Below are 17,933 nucleotides of genomic sequence, written 5' to 3' on the forward strand. Positions count from 1 at the left end.
AACTTCAAGGAGAGAGGTTCGACTGCAGTGAAGAAGTCTTCAGGACGTCCCAGAGTGTCCAGCAAGCGCCAGGAACACTCCTCCTGAGGAGTCAGCTACGGAAACGTGTCACCAGCAGTGCAGAGCTTGCTCAGGAATGGCAGCAGGCTGGTGTGAGAGCATCTGCACGCACAGTGAGGCAAAGACTTTTGGACAATGGCCTGGTGTCAAGAAGGGCAGCAAAGAAGCCATTTCTCGCCAAGAAAAACATCAAGGACAGACTGAAATTCTGCAGGAAGTACAAGGATTGGACAGCAGAAGACTGGTGCAGTTATTTTCTGAGAAAAGGTGAACACTACCATGAATCCTGTGTAGAGCCAACAGTGAAGCATCCTGAGACCATTCACGTGTGGGGTTGCTTTACAACCAAGGGAGTGGGCGCTATCATAATTCTGCCCAAAAACACTGCCATGAATAAAGATTGGTATCAAAACGTCCTAAAAGAGCGACTTCTTCCAATGATCCATGAGAAATTTGGTGATGATCCGTGCATTTTCCAGCATGATGGAGCACCATCACAAAGCAAGAGTGATAAAGAAGTGACTCATTACATTGATATTTTGGATCCGTGGCCAGGCAACTCCCCGGATCTCAATCCTATAGAGAACCTGTGGTCAGTCCAAGGCACGAATGGATCGCCATCAGTCAGGATTTGGCCCAGAAGCTAATATCCAGCATGCCAGAGCGAATTGCAAAGGTTAGGAAGAACAAGGGGCAACACTGTAAATATTGACTCATTATATTTTTTTGCCAAAAAAAGCCTTTAAAACTTATGCCAATAAAAGCCTTTAAAACTTATGGTATGCTTATTATTGTTTCTATGGTATTCATTATACCATAGAAACATGTGGAAAACTAATCTACAAATATTGAAGCAGCAAGCTTTGCAAAACAAAATTTATGTTACTGCCAAAACTTTTGGCCATGACCGTATAATAGACATGAATTGGGGTGTGTTCTTTATTACAATGTAATTAATTTCAGGCAAACTCTTATGTAGATAGCCTCAGTCTTCATGTGTTTATGTGTTTGTGCAGTTAATTAGCAGCAAATATGGCACTGACCTGTTCAAGGCCTTCTGATGTAGAGGTGGGAAAAAACAGGCTCTGACAGTCTTGTGCAAATGATGTCTTCAGGGTTCCCATGTAACCAGAGTAACCCAGGGCCCCTGTCTGCTAAGAACTGTTTTGGCCTAGTGATTTGTAATTCATAAAAACAGCAAACCGGAGGGGGAAATCTGAGGATTTTATGCCTCTTTGTGTTCCTTCCTCAGGGCAATGCACTTCTCCAAGGAATATTTTATTGACTACACACACAGGTGCATTGTAAAGCACGTACTAATTGTGCACTTCTCTCTCATACTCAGGAATATCATTTCTCATTAAGTATCCTTTCTTCACACTAATTGGTCTCATTACATTTGACAATGTTGAATTAATAAATGATTAAATAAAAATATCTACTTAAAATTCTTCCATTGCTATCAAGTTTTTTTTTTTTTTTTGGCATTTAGACTAAGTTGTAACTGCAACAATGTAACTGTTGATCGGGGGCTGGAAACCCGGCGTTTATTCAACTTTATGGATGTTATGCATCGTGCGTGCAAGACCTGTTCGACATTTTATGAAGAGTATGTCATTAGCATGCCTGTAAAAAGCTATTAATATGCACATAATCACAGTGGATAGCAATAGTGTTTCCCCAAGGATCTCAGAGGTTTGCATTGCATTATAACATTTATTTGCCTGGCAGATGTCCTTACCTTCGGCAATATGCAGTAATTATTCAAGTCTCCAAGTGTGACACACCTTATGGCTGCTTTCAAAGCCATATGATTTCTGTACGAGGCAGATAATCTATGTTATATCAGAATCTGATTGATTTCAAAACTCTCAGACTCAACAACGATGTTTCATCAGGGAACTGAAATGAATAGTTGATATAAAAATTAGAATTAGAGTTCTAGAAATATTAATAAATATATAGATTAAACTATTATTATATGTTTTTATTATACGATTTTTAGAATGTAATGCTTTATATATGTTTGAAACTAAATTTAGTTTCAATTAAAAAAAATATGTTTTATTGAGCTTCACTGTTTACAATATGTTTAGCAATATACACGTGTGTGTGTGTGTGTGTGTGTGTGTGTGTGTATTGCTGTAAGGGTTCACGCAAATGTCCTTGTAAACCTGTATAAATTCATTTTTTTATATTTCCTTCAAAATATATTCTTTTGTTTTCCGTAGTAAAAAGAAAGAAAGCCATATGGGTTTGAAGGTGACTCAATGTTGACAGAATGTTCATGCTTTGTGTGAACGATCTCTTTAAATGTTCCAGAGCGGCCACTTAGTGGCGCTGTTTGCCTGGTCTTGCACGTTGACTCTTTGTAATAATCAGTCACACATACCACACACAAAAACACATTCCCCGTGGTGATGCTGATTCAATATTCCACCAGCTGATTTATGCAGAACAATTCTCCACAGGAATGGCTAGAGCCAGGCAGAGGAGGGGGTAAAACATCTCAAAAAAGACTGTGGTAAAAAATAATTATCTCTGGTGTCACTGTAGCAACAATCTTTGAGGCTGATGTCAATGAAATATTGAACAGCACAATCACTTTGAATGTGATCTGAGGAGGGCTGGTGGTGGGTCAGGCAGAGCCACAGGAGCGCGCTCAGAATGTTCCGGAAACGTGGGCTGAATGCAGAGTGGGGAGAGCACCACTGTCTGCAGTCATTTACTATGTCAAAACACTCCTGCTTCTCCACGTCTGCGAACATGGCGTCTGCCAGTTTGCTTTTTCTAAATGAATGTCACGTCTGTGAAAATATATAATTAATATCACATTGAATTATTTCTCGTGTTGGTGCTCTATCCCATGCTCTTCTGTATGTTTCTTTGTGTGTGGCAATAGCAGCAGAGCGGGGTTTCCTTTTGCTTTGTGTTCTACACTTTGTGTTTGTCATGGTCTAGTTGCCAAGTGTGAAAGCCAGTCGTTCTCATGCACCAGCAGAAGTCTAATTTTCTTTAGGCTGCTGTTTAACTTGCTTAACTGCTCAAAACAAATGGTCAGCAAAAAGTTGCATTTTAGCATCGTCATCACATTGACCACGACCTTTTAAAGAGATTTGCATAGAAACAGAAGGTCCTTGATGACAAAAGATGCATGCTGATGGTTGTCTTTGAGGTTGCAGATTTAATAAGAGGTACAGCTATTTGAACCTGAGGAAATGTAATTGTAGGCTATATTCTGTGACCATTGCAGTGATAGCAGATCTTTATCGCCTGCATTTAACAAGCTTGTTTTTTTCTCTCTCTGTGAAACTGAGCTTATGACACACTTTACTTTGACCAACTCTTAAGTAGGTCGAATGAGTTGAGGCGTCCTTGGTGTCTGTCTCTGTGCGCTCTGAAGAACAAAACATGAGGTCTCCTTTACTTTACTATACTGTGTTTTCAGTCACAGAAACATTTTCTGTTCACCAGCCTTTTTGCATCTTTGATAATTAACACATTTTCCTATTCAGTCAGGTACATATTAATAGGTATCATAACAGATTGGTTGGCTATTTTCTTAAAATATGAACAGTCATCATGGGGTCACTTCTCAAGAGAACAATAGTCAGTAACTGTAGTTACTGAGTCACACTTTGCAAGATTTGAACCATTTGTTTAAGAAGAGGATCTATGAAGATACTTGTACGGGGTCTGTAAACTAATATAATGTGAATTAAGGTAAACTGTGGCAATTTTTGACATTGAGAAGTGTATTATGTTCAAAAGTTGCTTAGTAAAAACAGTAATATATTAAATCGTAATATTATTAAAAAAAAATTATTTGAATATATAAAATATATTATATTCCTGTGATGACAAAGCTGAATTATCAACATCCATTACTTCATTCTTCAGTGTCACATGATCCTTCAGAAATTATGGTAATATGCTGATTTGAAGCTCAAGTAACATGTCTTTTTATTAGCTGAAAACAGTTGTACTGCTAAATATTTTTGTGGAAACTGTAATAAATAATTTCAGGATCCTTTAATGAATAGAACGTTTAAAAGAACAGCATTTATTTGAAACAAGGGGTTTGTAACAACGTAAAAGTCTTTACTGTCACTTTTGATAAGTTTAATGCATCCTTTCTGAATAACAGTGTTTTGTTGACAGGAAATGATACATTTGCGTTCAGTTCACATTTACATATTTTTTAAACTGAAGGAACAAAAGCATTTTATGACAGATGACAACCATGGTGACCTCATTAAAATGCATGCAGAACTAAACACAACATCTACAGAATTTTTATATCTATAATCATATATTTTCATCCAGGTTTAAGTTTATAACTATTATGCAGGGAAATACAGTGTTAGGTTACCAGGTTAGTCTAACCAGACATCTTTTCAATACATGTAGTGTGTGGGCGGCCTTGCGTTCGATATCTCCTGACCACCCTGCATCTTTTACTGCAAAGGTTACAGTGTGCTCTCCCCACAAATTGATTAAAGGAGAGTCTCACTCAGTCACAGTAAAGTGCAAACAATCCAGCACCCATCGATAGGATAGAGGCAGCCAGGTAAACTATTGCGTTCAGGCAGTGCTTTGAACACAGCACACATGGCCTTTTCTATTTTCCGTGCTTACTTCTTAACCCCCTGCAGTGCTTCGTCCCTGTTCCTCAGCTATTCACTGTCAGTCTGTTTTTTATGTTTCCTTAACTGCACTTCAGACTTCTATTGTAAAAATGTACAGAGTAACAGTTCTGGCAGCTGTTGCTTTGAATCTTTTATGCTTTAAATCCGAGATAACAGAGCAATAAAACAGTTTTAGATCTGTCTCAGAAGGCATTTATGAATCATGCTGTGGTATTTTTGGAAAATGCCAACTTTTTACAGATTTTTTTTATTTATTTATATTTAGTTTTAGTCCTTGAGTTTCATTAGCTGATATTCAGTCTAACAGCACTGGGACTTTTCACCATTTGTAGGCCTATCGCTTCTCTGTGTTTGCGAGTTCCAGACAACTGTCAATCTGGGCTACCTTTCCCAAAATCGAGTGAATTATCAACAATGCGATCTGAGAGAACAGCAATCTGACCACTCTAAAAGTTGTGTAGTTTATGTGCTTACAATGCTTTTGAAAATAAAAAAATCAGTATTAGTGGTGGGTATTTTCAGTGACTCATTCTGCATGTTACATTGTTATGCCAGTAGGTGGTGACAAATGTTTTTACGAGTGAGTCAATTCATTCAACCGATTCATTCAAACTACACTGGTTCATTCATGGAGGGAATCAAATCTTTATGAATGAGCCATTCACTCGTTTAAAATGTGCTCTTTTGTTAAAAATCGAAACAAGTAATTTTATGAGCGAGTCATTGAATCAGTCAATAGATTCATTCAGAAACACCATAGTGTTCCTCTGAGAGGCACTGTGCTCATTCCGCGCTGACTTTGTTTGGAATTCATTAATTCATTATGTTCGTTAGTGACACGGAAATAGGTCAAGGTCATTTTTATTTATAGTACCTTAAAACAACATAATTGCTGACCAAGATGCTTTACAGAAAAAAAAAAATGAAGACAGAGTTAAATATAAATATAAAAGTCAGAGTTTAAAATATAAATCAAACAACTTAAACCATAAAACCAAATAAGAATCAAGACTAATTTAACTCACTGAGACAGACTAACATAGCTAAATTATAAATAGTCCTGAGAAAAGAGATACGTTTTTCAAGGATGATTTGAATGCAGATAAACAAGGGGAAAATCTAACAGATTGAGGTAGTGAATTCCACAGCTTTGGGGCTAATACAGAGAAATCTCTATCACCTTTAGATCTCAAGCGGGACAATGGGACAGTTAATAGTTTATCAGAGGATGATCTTAGAGATCTCCGGGAGGAGTATGGACAAATAAGGTCTGAGATGTAAGCTAAAGCCGGACCGTGCAAGGCTTTAAAAACAAAAGTTAAAACCTTGTAATCAATTCTGAATTTAAATGGTAGCCAATGAAAATGTTCTAAAATAGGGGTGATATGCTCACTCTTTTTCTTCCCCATTAAGAAACGAGCTGCAGCATTTTGAACCAGTTGCAAGAGTGAAAGGGAAAACTGGTTGACCCAAGCATATAGTGCATTGCAATTATCAATTGAGTTTGATAATTAAGTTTCTGTAAACTCTTTAGCTGGAAAAAACTGGCTCTGACAACAGAGTTTATTTGCTTGTTGAACAAGAACAACACCCAAATGTATTACATGAGTATGGACATTTACTTGCAGGAAGACTAAGTAGACCAAGAAATAGACCAAGTAACTGGCAATAGTGTGTGTAAAATGTAAGTTACTCCATATTAACTTGCAAACTGCAATACATAGCGCTTGCAATTGGACAGTTTGGTCTGAATATCAGCATGGCTGTGATTATCGATTTTCAGTCGTATTGAGAACAACAGTGCTATTTCTCATGTGATATTACTTAAATATTGTATTATGTTATGCTTGGGCCATAAATCTGCCTTCTAATTATTACAATAACAGTGAGCTGCTGAAAGAGTCGGAGTTGTGGTGTCTGCAGCAGTAGAAGAGGATGTGCTGCTTATATAGCAGTGGTAAGAATGACATAAATGGAGCTTTCAGCTCAGGGACTGGTAACAGATGGTCTTGGAAAATGAGGTTCTTCTCAGCAGCGCTGACGTGCCCTCCCAGGCCCCCACCGCCCTCTATTTCTTTCTTTTCCTTTTATTCTCCCTTTACTGTTTCTCCCTCTTCTTTCTCTTTGCAATGTCTCGTGCTTGCTCCCTTTCATCCCCAATGATTTTGCAAAGGTGCAAAAGCCAAAGAAGTAGTCCTACATTGGATTGCATTATCCATGCCAATACAGGTGAAAAAAGGTGCACAGAGGGTGGGGAGAAGACAGGAAGAAAGGGAAGATGATAAAGGGGGAAAATAGAGAGCAACGAGAGGAGAGATGCTCCTAACTGAGTGGAAAGTACATCTGCTGTCTGCTTTCTTAAAATCTCTTGCACCTCAAAAGAAATCTAACCCCTTAACTGTCACCCCCCATTTTTTAAAATAGGCATTAAAGTGCACTATCCAAACTTAAATTGTTATAATTCATAAACACTTTGGAATACAGAGGAATTTTTTAAAGAAGACAGTCAGCAGATTATTGCAGAAGTGGAATTATTAAAAAAAATTAAAATATCAAAAAGTTATTTAAGATTATAAAAAGTTTTGATTGTAAAAGACCGTAATGCATTTTGTAATATGACACTTGACACCGCCCACTAAGGGGGAGGAGACCGCCAAAAGATTTTAAAGTACCATTTCCATGGTAACGCAATGTCTGATTTCAAAATGGTTAGGACTTAGGGCTTCTAAGCTTTCAAACGATATATAATATATGATGATTACTAAAATATTTGATAGAGAAAAAGGACAACAAAATAAAAGAGCGCCAAGCACCCCACAGGTGGGACGATGACAGTTATTGTGTATTTTTTTAAATTGTTTGTTTTCTCCTAGTCCTGCTTAATATGCAGTGACAACAATAAGTAAGACTAGGTTGACTGTTTTACCCAAAAAGTGTAAAAAATATCGATCTTGTTGGGTTCCGGACATAAAGATTTCATACATTTACATATAGCAATTGATTTTGAAAGGTAACTTAGGAAATTATTGTGTTCAACAGTTGAATTCATAGTGAAAAATTACATTACCCATGACTCTGCAGAGAAATCTCCACTAACCTAAGAAATCATGACAAGACAATTGCACCAAAAGAACACTTTAGCGCCTGCCCATTCCTATGAAGCAGTACAAATGATGTAGAGTCGGTTTCCTTACGCTCTAATACTAGGCCTTAATATTTTTAAGAAATGTAAAATAATTAGCATCTTTAAATCAACAGTTTGATATTTCTCCATTGTTTTTAATTTGATTGTCATTCACAATGCTTCAAAATTGTAGTTAATTCCTTCATTAAAGCCATCAAGTTTTACCTTTTTTTTTTGTCTGAATTTCAAATACTTTTTTTTTGCTTCAAATGAAAGTTTGTAATATTGTGATTCACCTAGTGGCTGGTTGGTTTGGCTTATGTCTCATGACACTTAAACTAACTCGAGCGTTAGTTTGGGATGGGGCTATCTGTTTTTCTAGCCAATTGAAGATGGGGGTGTCCTTCAGCTTTGAAAACCATCTCTTGGTGACTGATATATGAATTTGAGATCCACATTTGGCATCCTCCAAAATTGCCCTGTATCATCTATTATGCATTAAGTGGTAAACTGTTTCTCTCTAAAGTAGACTAGGGAAATTGACTAATTTATTATGTCCAGACTGAACTTCTAACACTATTCTCCAGTTGAATAGAATTTAATAGAAATAGAAGAACTGAGAGGTAGGTACAGTTGCAGGTTTATCATGCATGGATTTGTGAGGTTGTGCTGGCCAGTTCTGACACCTGGGTCCTGGCAGCCATTCTGGCTCTTCCAGACGCAGTTAGCAGATGGCGGGGCTGTGCCTGCCCTTCTCCAGGGGCTTCTGCGTATAGAAACAGAAACTGAGACGAATGTTTTGCCACTGTACCTTTGTTATAGACCAGGGACATCCCCTAGCCAAGGAGTCTGTCAATGTCAATGTGTGCATATTTGTTGAAGTGTGTCAAACTGTGTGTTGGTATTTGTCTAGAAAGACCAATGAGATGTCATCCTTAATTCAGTGGCCCCTCTTTAAGCGGGATGCAAAGTCAGTTCCAGGTTTTGATGCTTGAACACATGGCTTAGCTTGTAATGGTCTCTCACCATTGAGGATTGGCAGGGGTGATTACCATACTACCTCATGTCAAAACAAACAATGCCTTGACAAAGATCTTCCTGATACAACTTGAGATTTATGAAATTAAAGCTAGAAATGAGATTTATATTCACACATACAGCACTTAAAATGAGATGGAGTGTATTTGATAGAAATATCAGCACTGAATCAATCGCTGGTATCCTTTGATCTGTTGTAACTTTTTGTAAAGCAGTTCGACTGATGTCCTGTTAAAATTGATTAATGATTTACATAATTTATCAGCAACAAAGTAGTTTTCTCTATGAACATCATGTTTAAATAAATCTACCCTTATTATTTTAAAGGAGTAATTCACCCAAATATAAAATTTGATCATTATTTTCTCATCCTCTGGTCATTCCAAAGCCATATGCTGTTATTTTTTCAGTTGAACACCAAAGTGGAAATTTTTGAACAATCATTAAATACATGCTTAAAAAAACACCAAAAGAGCTCCATAAAAGCATCACAAAACATGTCCATCTGACACTTGCACAATTCCTCATAGAATAATAAAGTGTCCATCATATGTACATTTTCAAAATTAGTGTGTTAACGTCGTTAACGCCAAAATGCAATTGGTTTTCACACTTGTTTCAAAGAAATGTGACACATCCAGCCTAGTTTCCTGAGAAGTTGTAAGAATTAATGAGTTGGGTCAAACAAAAACACACGACCAAAATTAAACCTGGCCAAAAAGCCCAACTCACATATATATAGTCTGCAAACTGAGTTACAAACCGAATTATATAGAAATTTACGACCTCATAAGAATTAGTTATGAGAGCATGTTGGACTGGTCATTTTTCAATTCTGGACATGAACATATGAATGTAGGCTAGACATGAGTTGTGTGGGAGGGTAAGATTATCTGTAAATAATCACCTAAATGTCAGCCTGTCCGTCACACAAGGCTATTTTCTGTACTTTTTTGTAGTGATCACTATGAACTGTTCTATGGTTAGAGCTACATAATGAATCTTTTAAAATGTGTGATTGTTTTACAAAAATCATAAAATAAAACAAATGAATAAATAAAATGACAAAATAAAAAGAACAACAGTACAACAGAATTTTCATTTTCACCTTTAAGGGCTAAGGATGTGTTATTTTATTTGAGCAACATTTAGCTACTTGTTTTATGTGTGTTGGCTGCTGTTTTAATCAGCTGTCTGTTGTATCGGCATCACTACCTCTACATTGTGTCAGTTGCTAGGTACTAATATGTAAAATGTGTTGCCTTTAACCCCCCTCAGGACCTGGCAAATGATTTGCTTCAGAGGCAACGTAGGGTCAGTAGAATTCTAATCATGTGCGCTGAATCCCAAGCTTTGCTCCGGTTGCGATTCTTCACAAACACAAACAAAAAAAACGCATGAGGCATGAAGAAAACAACCCGAATATCCCCCACAGACCCAGTCACATCTCTCACTCCAAGTAGATACATATGCTGGTGTTGCTATGTCGCAGCTCAGATGCTTTTGGTCATCATATATTTTCCCCCTTCCTCTTTCTCTCTCAGTTTTGAAATGAATGTCTGAGTGGATGCCTTTCAATCATGCATCTTATTTCGTTCTTTCCTTCAGACCGACATTTTCCCATTCCAAGCCTCTCCTGGTGTACTGTAGAATAGAGATGTGTTGCGTGTGTTCAGGGCCGCTGCTGGCCAAATAGGTGCCCTAAGCAGAATAGCATTGTTGTGCCGCCTCCTTCAAAAAAAAAAATCCCTCCTATAAAGGGTCAAAATAGAACTTTAATAAAATATAAAAGTAAATAAATAAATAGTAATTAAATTGGATTATTTATAAATTACAATTGTAGCTCTAGACAGTTACCTATGGCTATAATTTTATTAAAGGGGTCATATGATGCTGCTAAAAAGAACATTATTTTGTGTATTTGGTGTAGTGAAATGTGTTTATGCGGTTTAAAGTTAAAAAACCACATTATTTTCTACATACTGTACATTATTGTTTCTACTCTATGCCCCGCCTTTCTGAAATGCGTAGATTTTTACAAAGCTCATCGGTCTGAAAAGCGAGGTGTGCTCTGATTGGCCAGCTATCCAGTGCGTTGTGATTGGCCGAATACCTCAAGCGTGTGACGGAAATGTTACGCCCCTTACCATATTGTGATGCCCTGTCCGGCCGGAGCGACGATTCAAAAACATTAAAACTCATTATAAACGAGGCATTTGTTGCATCCAGTGGGGACATAATTACGGATTATAATGACTTATACTGTCTTTTTACGTGTTGCGTTGCATTGCATCGCGCTGTGGAAGAGCAAACGCGATTCGCAAATAACCATAAAAAATAAAAAGTGAGTTGACACCAATAGCCTTGTGGGCAGCGTGCTGACATACAGCACCATTGCACTTCGGGTGTCCCATGTTCAAATCGGACCTTTCCCGATCCCGCTGAAGGTGGAAGAGAGCGCTGGTATTCATTCCAAAATCAAAATGGCTTGATAATTGAGACTGTTTAGGTTTTTGGGGGGTTAAAAAAAAAGGAGTGAATTTTTATCATTGTAGGGTGGTTGTGTCCACACACTGCTAAGACACATTTATATGCAAATGAAGATATTTTGCACCCAATGTCTCCTTTAAAATGAAAATATTATAATCTTTATTCAGGTGATGAAGGATTTTTGAAAGTCTGACAGTTATCAGTGTTGAGCACATATTGTAAGTTTAACCCTGCCTGGTTTACATGTTTGAAAGTGATTAACAGTTGAAAATATTAGACATTTAGAAAAGTAATCAAAAAGTAATCAAATGTAATCAGTTACATTACTTTAATAAAGTAATTGAAAAGTTACACTACTTATTACATTTTAAGTAGGGTAACTTGTAATCTGTAACCTATTACATTTCCAAAGTAACCTTCCCAACATTGGTTGTTGGTGGTGTTTAAATTATTACCGACATTAAAACACGTTACAAACGTCAACAGTCAAAAGAGTTTCACAGGATTATGAACGTAGTTACCTGAAAGTGATGCACGGGCTTCATCTTGGGCTTTTTTATTTTTATTTTCTCTGCGCCGGACTGCGCTGATGTCTTTTCCCTAATATAGTCTAGTTGTACATTAATTATGTTGATCATTCAGCCGCAAACATGAGGTGAAAGCGAGCGCGAGCGCAGATGCGGGAATGGCTAGTCACGTGTGCTTGCCTATACTGTGTTCATCATAAAATGCATTTGATATAATTATATAAATATAATATATATGTTAATGTTTAGATTTTTATTTATGTATATATATTAATATAGAACAAATTTTTTTTGTTGTTGTTGAGCACCTGGGATGGTGCCCCCCTGGGAGTCGGTGCCCTTCGCAAACTGCGTACTCTGCGTATAGGGAGCAGCGGTACTGCGTGTGTTAGTGTGTGCATCTCCCTCGCTTGATTGTGCAGGAAAACAGTGTGAATGAGATCGCAGCATGCAGCGGACTGGCAGCATCTGCACTGTAAAGGACCCTCCTGGCTCCCTCTGATCGCACATCCCTGTTGTTTTCATGCAGAGACTCTCCACTCTGCCAGAGAGAGGGAGTGACTGAGGAGTCGTGGCTTCAGCAGGGCCAGCAGATGTTCAGATCACTAAAGGAGGCTGGGATGGACTGAGAAACAGGCTCTGGTGGTCCAACCAGAATGACAAATTTGACTCCCTGGATGAGGGCCCACAATTTGTTGAACAGATTGCTGAGCGGTGGTGTGATTGGATGCCGTGCGGACTGATTTTGTAACGGACTGATCCAAGAACAAGTTGTGTGCTCTCCATAATGATTGGGAAGCCTAGTAATTGGCTTGTAGGAGGACGATCTCAAACCAGAGCTTTAACTCATGTATCAGTCTGTTCTCTTATCTGAACTGAGGCTGTTGTTATCACACAGGCTGGCACCTCCGGTCGTCTGTCCCTTACCTGCGGCCGATTATCTCCAGGCTAATCAGAGGCCGAGGATTGACTGAAAATGATTCAATCAGATGTCAGGGATTAAGCCATCTTCATTCAATCTGGTCAGGATTGTATCAAGCTACTGTATCAAGCTAATGTTTTGTGTACAAACACTCACTCAAAACAGTTTTTATTCCACAAGATCACAGTGATTGTGAACCGCAGGGTAAGAAAATTCAGCTCCTGAATCATTTGTAAAAAGCGCACATTCATCACTGCACCCAGTTTTCATTCAGTCCTCAGTTAATTACCACGAAAAAAGGAATTCTGGCATAATTTTCTCACCAAGATGTATTTCATAGAACAACAGTTCATTAGGCTACTTTTATTCATCTCCAAAACTGACAAAAATACAATATTAGTCCATATGCTTTATTCCTGGTCTTTAACCAAGTCATATTATATTGCATTGTGTGAAAATTGATTCAGTGAATTAGTGATTAAGTCAGAGTTGAACTTGAGCAGTATGAATCATGAACTGAATCAGCAGATTAATTGAAAATAATTGTTTCAAAAGATTGATTCGCTCATTGATCCAGTATTTAATTTAAACTCACTGATTCGTTTTTGTTGTCTGCTTAGCAATTATCTATGAACAGTGACTTTCATGATAAAGAGGAGTGTGCAATGCATGCATTTTTTCATTTGTGTTTTACAAAAAAATCACATAATATAGGGTTGGAGCAAGAACGACAGAATAAATTCTGTAATTGTTCAATTCAAATGATTCATATAATAACAGAATTTCCGTCTTTGAGTGAATTGTTCCTTTTAAAGGTGCCATAGAATGCAAAAATCACTTTTATAAGGTGTTTGAACACAGTTGTGTGGCCGCAGTGTGTGAAAACAACCAGCCTATAATGGTAAAAATCCACCCACTCATTGTTTTATAATCCCAATCAATCATAAACAGTCTCTGACACTAGCAGTTCCAGATTTCTCACTACTATGAGGTCATACTCGGGGAAAGTCCCGCCCATTTGTGATGCTCTCTGCCCTATTAGCATACACAGCCCTGAGTGAGAAGCAGCGGTACGACATTACTGTTTTCCTGCTGTTGCTGCTGGAGATACAATGTCAGCGCCAAAGAGCCATTAAAAGTGTACTGTGTTGGGATGCACCAACGAACATAGGAGTCTTCATAGACCGCTGAGGACACGGTGGTTAAATTTCATTTTCGAAGGAAATGTCCCGGAAAAAAACGGAAAAGTCCTATACGTTTGTGCTAACATTTTACGCCAGGCTGCCTCACAAACGAGGGTCAGTTCAGCGCTGGATTTGTGCAAAGATTGCTTCTGAAAGAGGGATTGATACCAACGCTTCGTGCGCAAACGTCCAGACACAGTAAGCATCACGCGTCATATTTAGTTTTCCAAAAGAGCTTCTTGGCTCTCTGTAAGGCTAATGTTGCTAAAGCTACCATTGTCTCTGCCTGTTTTCACTAATGCTGCCTTCACGTGCTACCAGAATGATCGTAAATAGGAATTTGGTAGTTAAAAATTGCATTTGGAAGCAATGTTAGGTCAGTAACACGGTCACCACCAGTTAAACCGTAACACCGGTATGCCCGGAGCATGAGCTCTTGAAGCTCCTCACTCTTCTGAAAAGGGAGGCAGGAGCACCAGCTCATTTGCATTTAAAGGGGACAAACACAAAAAATAGTGCGTTTTAGCCTTTAGCTCATACCCTAAAAGTGGCAATTTCAACAAGCTATAAAACATTATCTGTGGGGTATTTTGAGATATAACTTCATATACACACTCTGGGGACATCAGAGAACAATTTAAAATATTGTATCAATGCATTCTATGGCACCTTTAAGTATTCCTTGAAGCTTCCTTAAATGCATTTTAGTGAACTCGGAATATGTAAATGCCTCACCCCAAACAAGAAACTCTATAAAAGTGAATTTTCAAGCATTTCTGTATTAGTATGCCAACTGGGTTTGAATCAAATATAGATGAAATAATTTAATTACTGTGTGAATAAAATCTAATTTAATGTGGAGATAAGAGGGCTTCAGAATTGGCTTTCAGATCCAATTAAATGTTCCGCTTTTTGTGCCATGTTTAATTCATTGGTGTGGGGGTTGCTTTGCTACATGGTAAACTATCATTTGCAAAATTCAAGTCATATGTCAATAGTCCTTTCGGTCATAAATTTTGCATGCATGATATAAGGTGCACGTTCATGCAAATTCAGTAATGAACCCTTCATTCAGTAATTTCAGCACACTAGTATGTGTTAGCAAATAAAATTCATCAGTAATGGATGCCATTATTTTTGCTGGGCAGTAAATCAGTGGCTCATAAATAATTTATTTATCAAGTTTGTGATGCATTTTGCCTCTTACCAACAACTTACAGGGAACCAAACAAGAGGGGGCGCCAGTAAAATAAACTAGTTAAATGGGTACTATTCGTTTGAACATCAAAAACACTGTATATGCTTATTTATTTAGTGTAACTGAATAAACTTGAATTATCTACAATTCAGTAATATATATGATTCTCATTGTGAGGTTAGAAAAAGATGTATCTGTATAATTTTAACCAATTTAAGGTAATAAGCACAAGCAACAACTATTTTCATATTTCAGGCTTTCATGTTTGTAGTTTTGTCTATTTATGTTATGAAAGTACATTAAAGACCCCTGCAAATGGCACTGATGTGTTTTACTGTACATGGATGTCATTGCAGGTCTAGGCCCATGTGTTCCCGGGATCCATTTCAACATTAGGCTGTATCACTGAGAGTATAGCCCGTGTTCTGACCGTCAGGCAGGTGTCATTACCACACTTCATTTGCAAGGTAAATGACTATGGGCTGTGACAGTGGTGGAATTAGTAATGCGCTCCTGCTGTCATTTTTATCAACAGGGCCTGCAGGGAGGATGTGATAAAATGGATATTCCTCCCTCTGCATTAATACCCTCTGCCCCACTTTCAATTCCATTTACTTACCCGAGCAAGGAATGAGGAATTTTACTATCGATTGCTAAGAGGCGAGGCAGATTCTTGCACTAACGTGTTGATTTTAGTGCTGGAAAACCTCACATCTGCTGGATTAGAGGATGTATATGGAAAATAATATCTTTCATCTTATTGCTGTTTTTTTATCTTGTTATTAGGAACAGAGGATTGTGTAGTGCAGTGTAGTAAGATTGAGTTTGTCCATGAATGTGAAATGAAATGTGAAGGAATCTCATAATACACATCATCAGGGATTCCATTGTCTCATTTTATTGGATAGACCGGGGCTAGTTGTCACATTTACTCCAGTGAATATTTCTTAGGTAGGTTTATTTTGAATAACAATTTCTGATTGGTCTCTAAACTACTGTTGTTGTTGTCCAGGTAAAAGATACAGGTCAGTTTCACTATATGGGGTAAGCTGTCACAATTTAACCTCCAAATGAACAGTTTAAACAGTTTAAAAGTTGGATTTTTGTTTAAAGGGGTCATATGATGCTTTTTTAAAGATCATTATTTTGTGTATTTTAGCAAAGATGCATTAAATTGATTCAAAATGTAAAAGTGACAGTATTTATAACGTTACAGTTTATTTGTATTTCAAATAAATGCTGTTCATTTCTGTTCATCGAAGAATCCTGAAAATTCTGTATCACCGTTTCCATAAAAATATTTAGCAGTACAACAGTTTTCAACATTTAGAATAATTAGAAGTATTTACTGAGCATCATATAAGCATATTATGATTTCTGAGGGATCATGTGACAAAATTCAGCTTTGCCATCAATTGGAATAAATTACATTTTAAAATATATTAAAACAGAAAAGTTATTTTAAATTGTAATAATATTTAACAATATTCCTGTTTTTATTGTAATTTGTTTTGGCCTTTTTGAGCTTTTAGATGACAAGACAGTGGAGATTGGCAGGAAAGTGTTGGGTGGAGAGGGGGGAGTGGGATCGGTAAAGGACCCTGGGTCGAGATTCGGACTCAGGTCGGCAGGAGGTTATGCAGTATATGTCAGTGCGCTATATAACAGTGCACTAAAGTTGTGCCAACCCCAAATTATTGAACAGTAGTCTATATTTATTATTATAGCAAATATTTCTATAATTGTGTACATTTAAACATTTGACAGCTTGCTCCAATAACCACGCATTTATAAAAAAAAATACCCCTTTTTTGTTATATTTATTGAAATATTACTTTAAAGGATTCACAAAAATATTGTAATTTAAGACTGGGTGTTTGAAACCAACATACAAAACCACTGCTATTGAAAACATCCATTTGCTTAATTTAATTGGAGATACAGTTCTTGTGACAACTAGCCCCAGTCTCCCCTGTGTGTCTGGTCATCACAGCAGAGTGATGCCGCTGGTTCAGTGTTAGAGGCCAGTGATGCTGTGTAGCAGACACAGCTGCAGTTTACAAGCTGGGTGGGGGGAGCAAATCAATAGCCATTGACCTTACCTGGGGTGACTGACCACAGAACAACATGAGCTATTTTGCACTGCCCTTGTGTTTAATACAGCCACGCGTCTTTCATAAATAGGAAATCATCATTGATGAATCAAAACAAGGAATTAAAAGCTTTGTTTTAATCAAATAATGTGCACCCTAATTTCCACTCATGAAACGTTTAATCCTTAATAAGTGGAAATCCATAATGTGCACTGTGCCACAGTGAGGTTCACATCAGAGCGCAGTTATAAATGAATTAAATGGTGAAAAGCACTGTTTAAATATGCACGCGATGTGGAGATAGATAGATGGGAGGTCAAACTCCGGAGTACTTACTTACCTTTCAATTATTCATGACAAAATGTTAAAATAGATCGCCGCCCATATTTACATGCACTTGGATTTGACAGCGTCTGTGAACACTGTCTGTCCAGGCTGGAACTCGAGCATCAGCTGTGGACAGAGCTGTGGATGAAACGCTTTGGGGATTTGAACTGGGACCCTGGTCTCATAACTCTCTGCCATACGCATTGCAATATTCAACATTTATGAGGTTATGATTTATGAGCTGGCAACCACACAGGTCACTCTTGTTTCTTCAAAAGCATCAGAGGAGTGTGGCGTTTTCACAATGTGAGTCTAGAGGCC

The sequence above is a fragment of the Sinocyclocheilus anshuiensis genome, unplaced genomic scaffold, assembly GCF_001515605.1.
Source record: "Sinocyclocheilus anshuiensis isolate Anshui unplaced genomic scaffold, SAMN03320099.WGS_v1.1 scaffold292, whole genome shotgun sequence".
Classification (NCBI taxonomy): Eukaryota; Metazoa; Chordata; class Actinopteri; order Cypriniformes; family Cyprinidae; genus Sinocyclocheilus; species Sinocyclocheilus anshuiensis.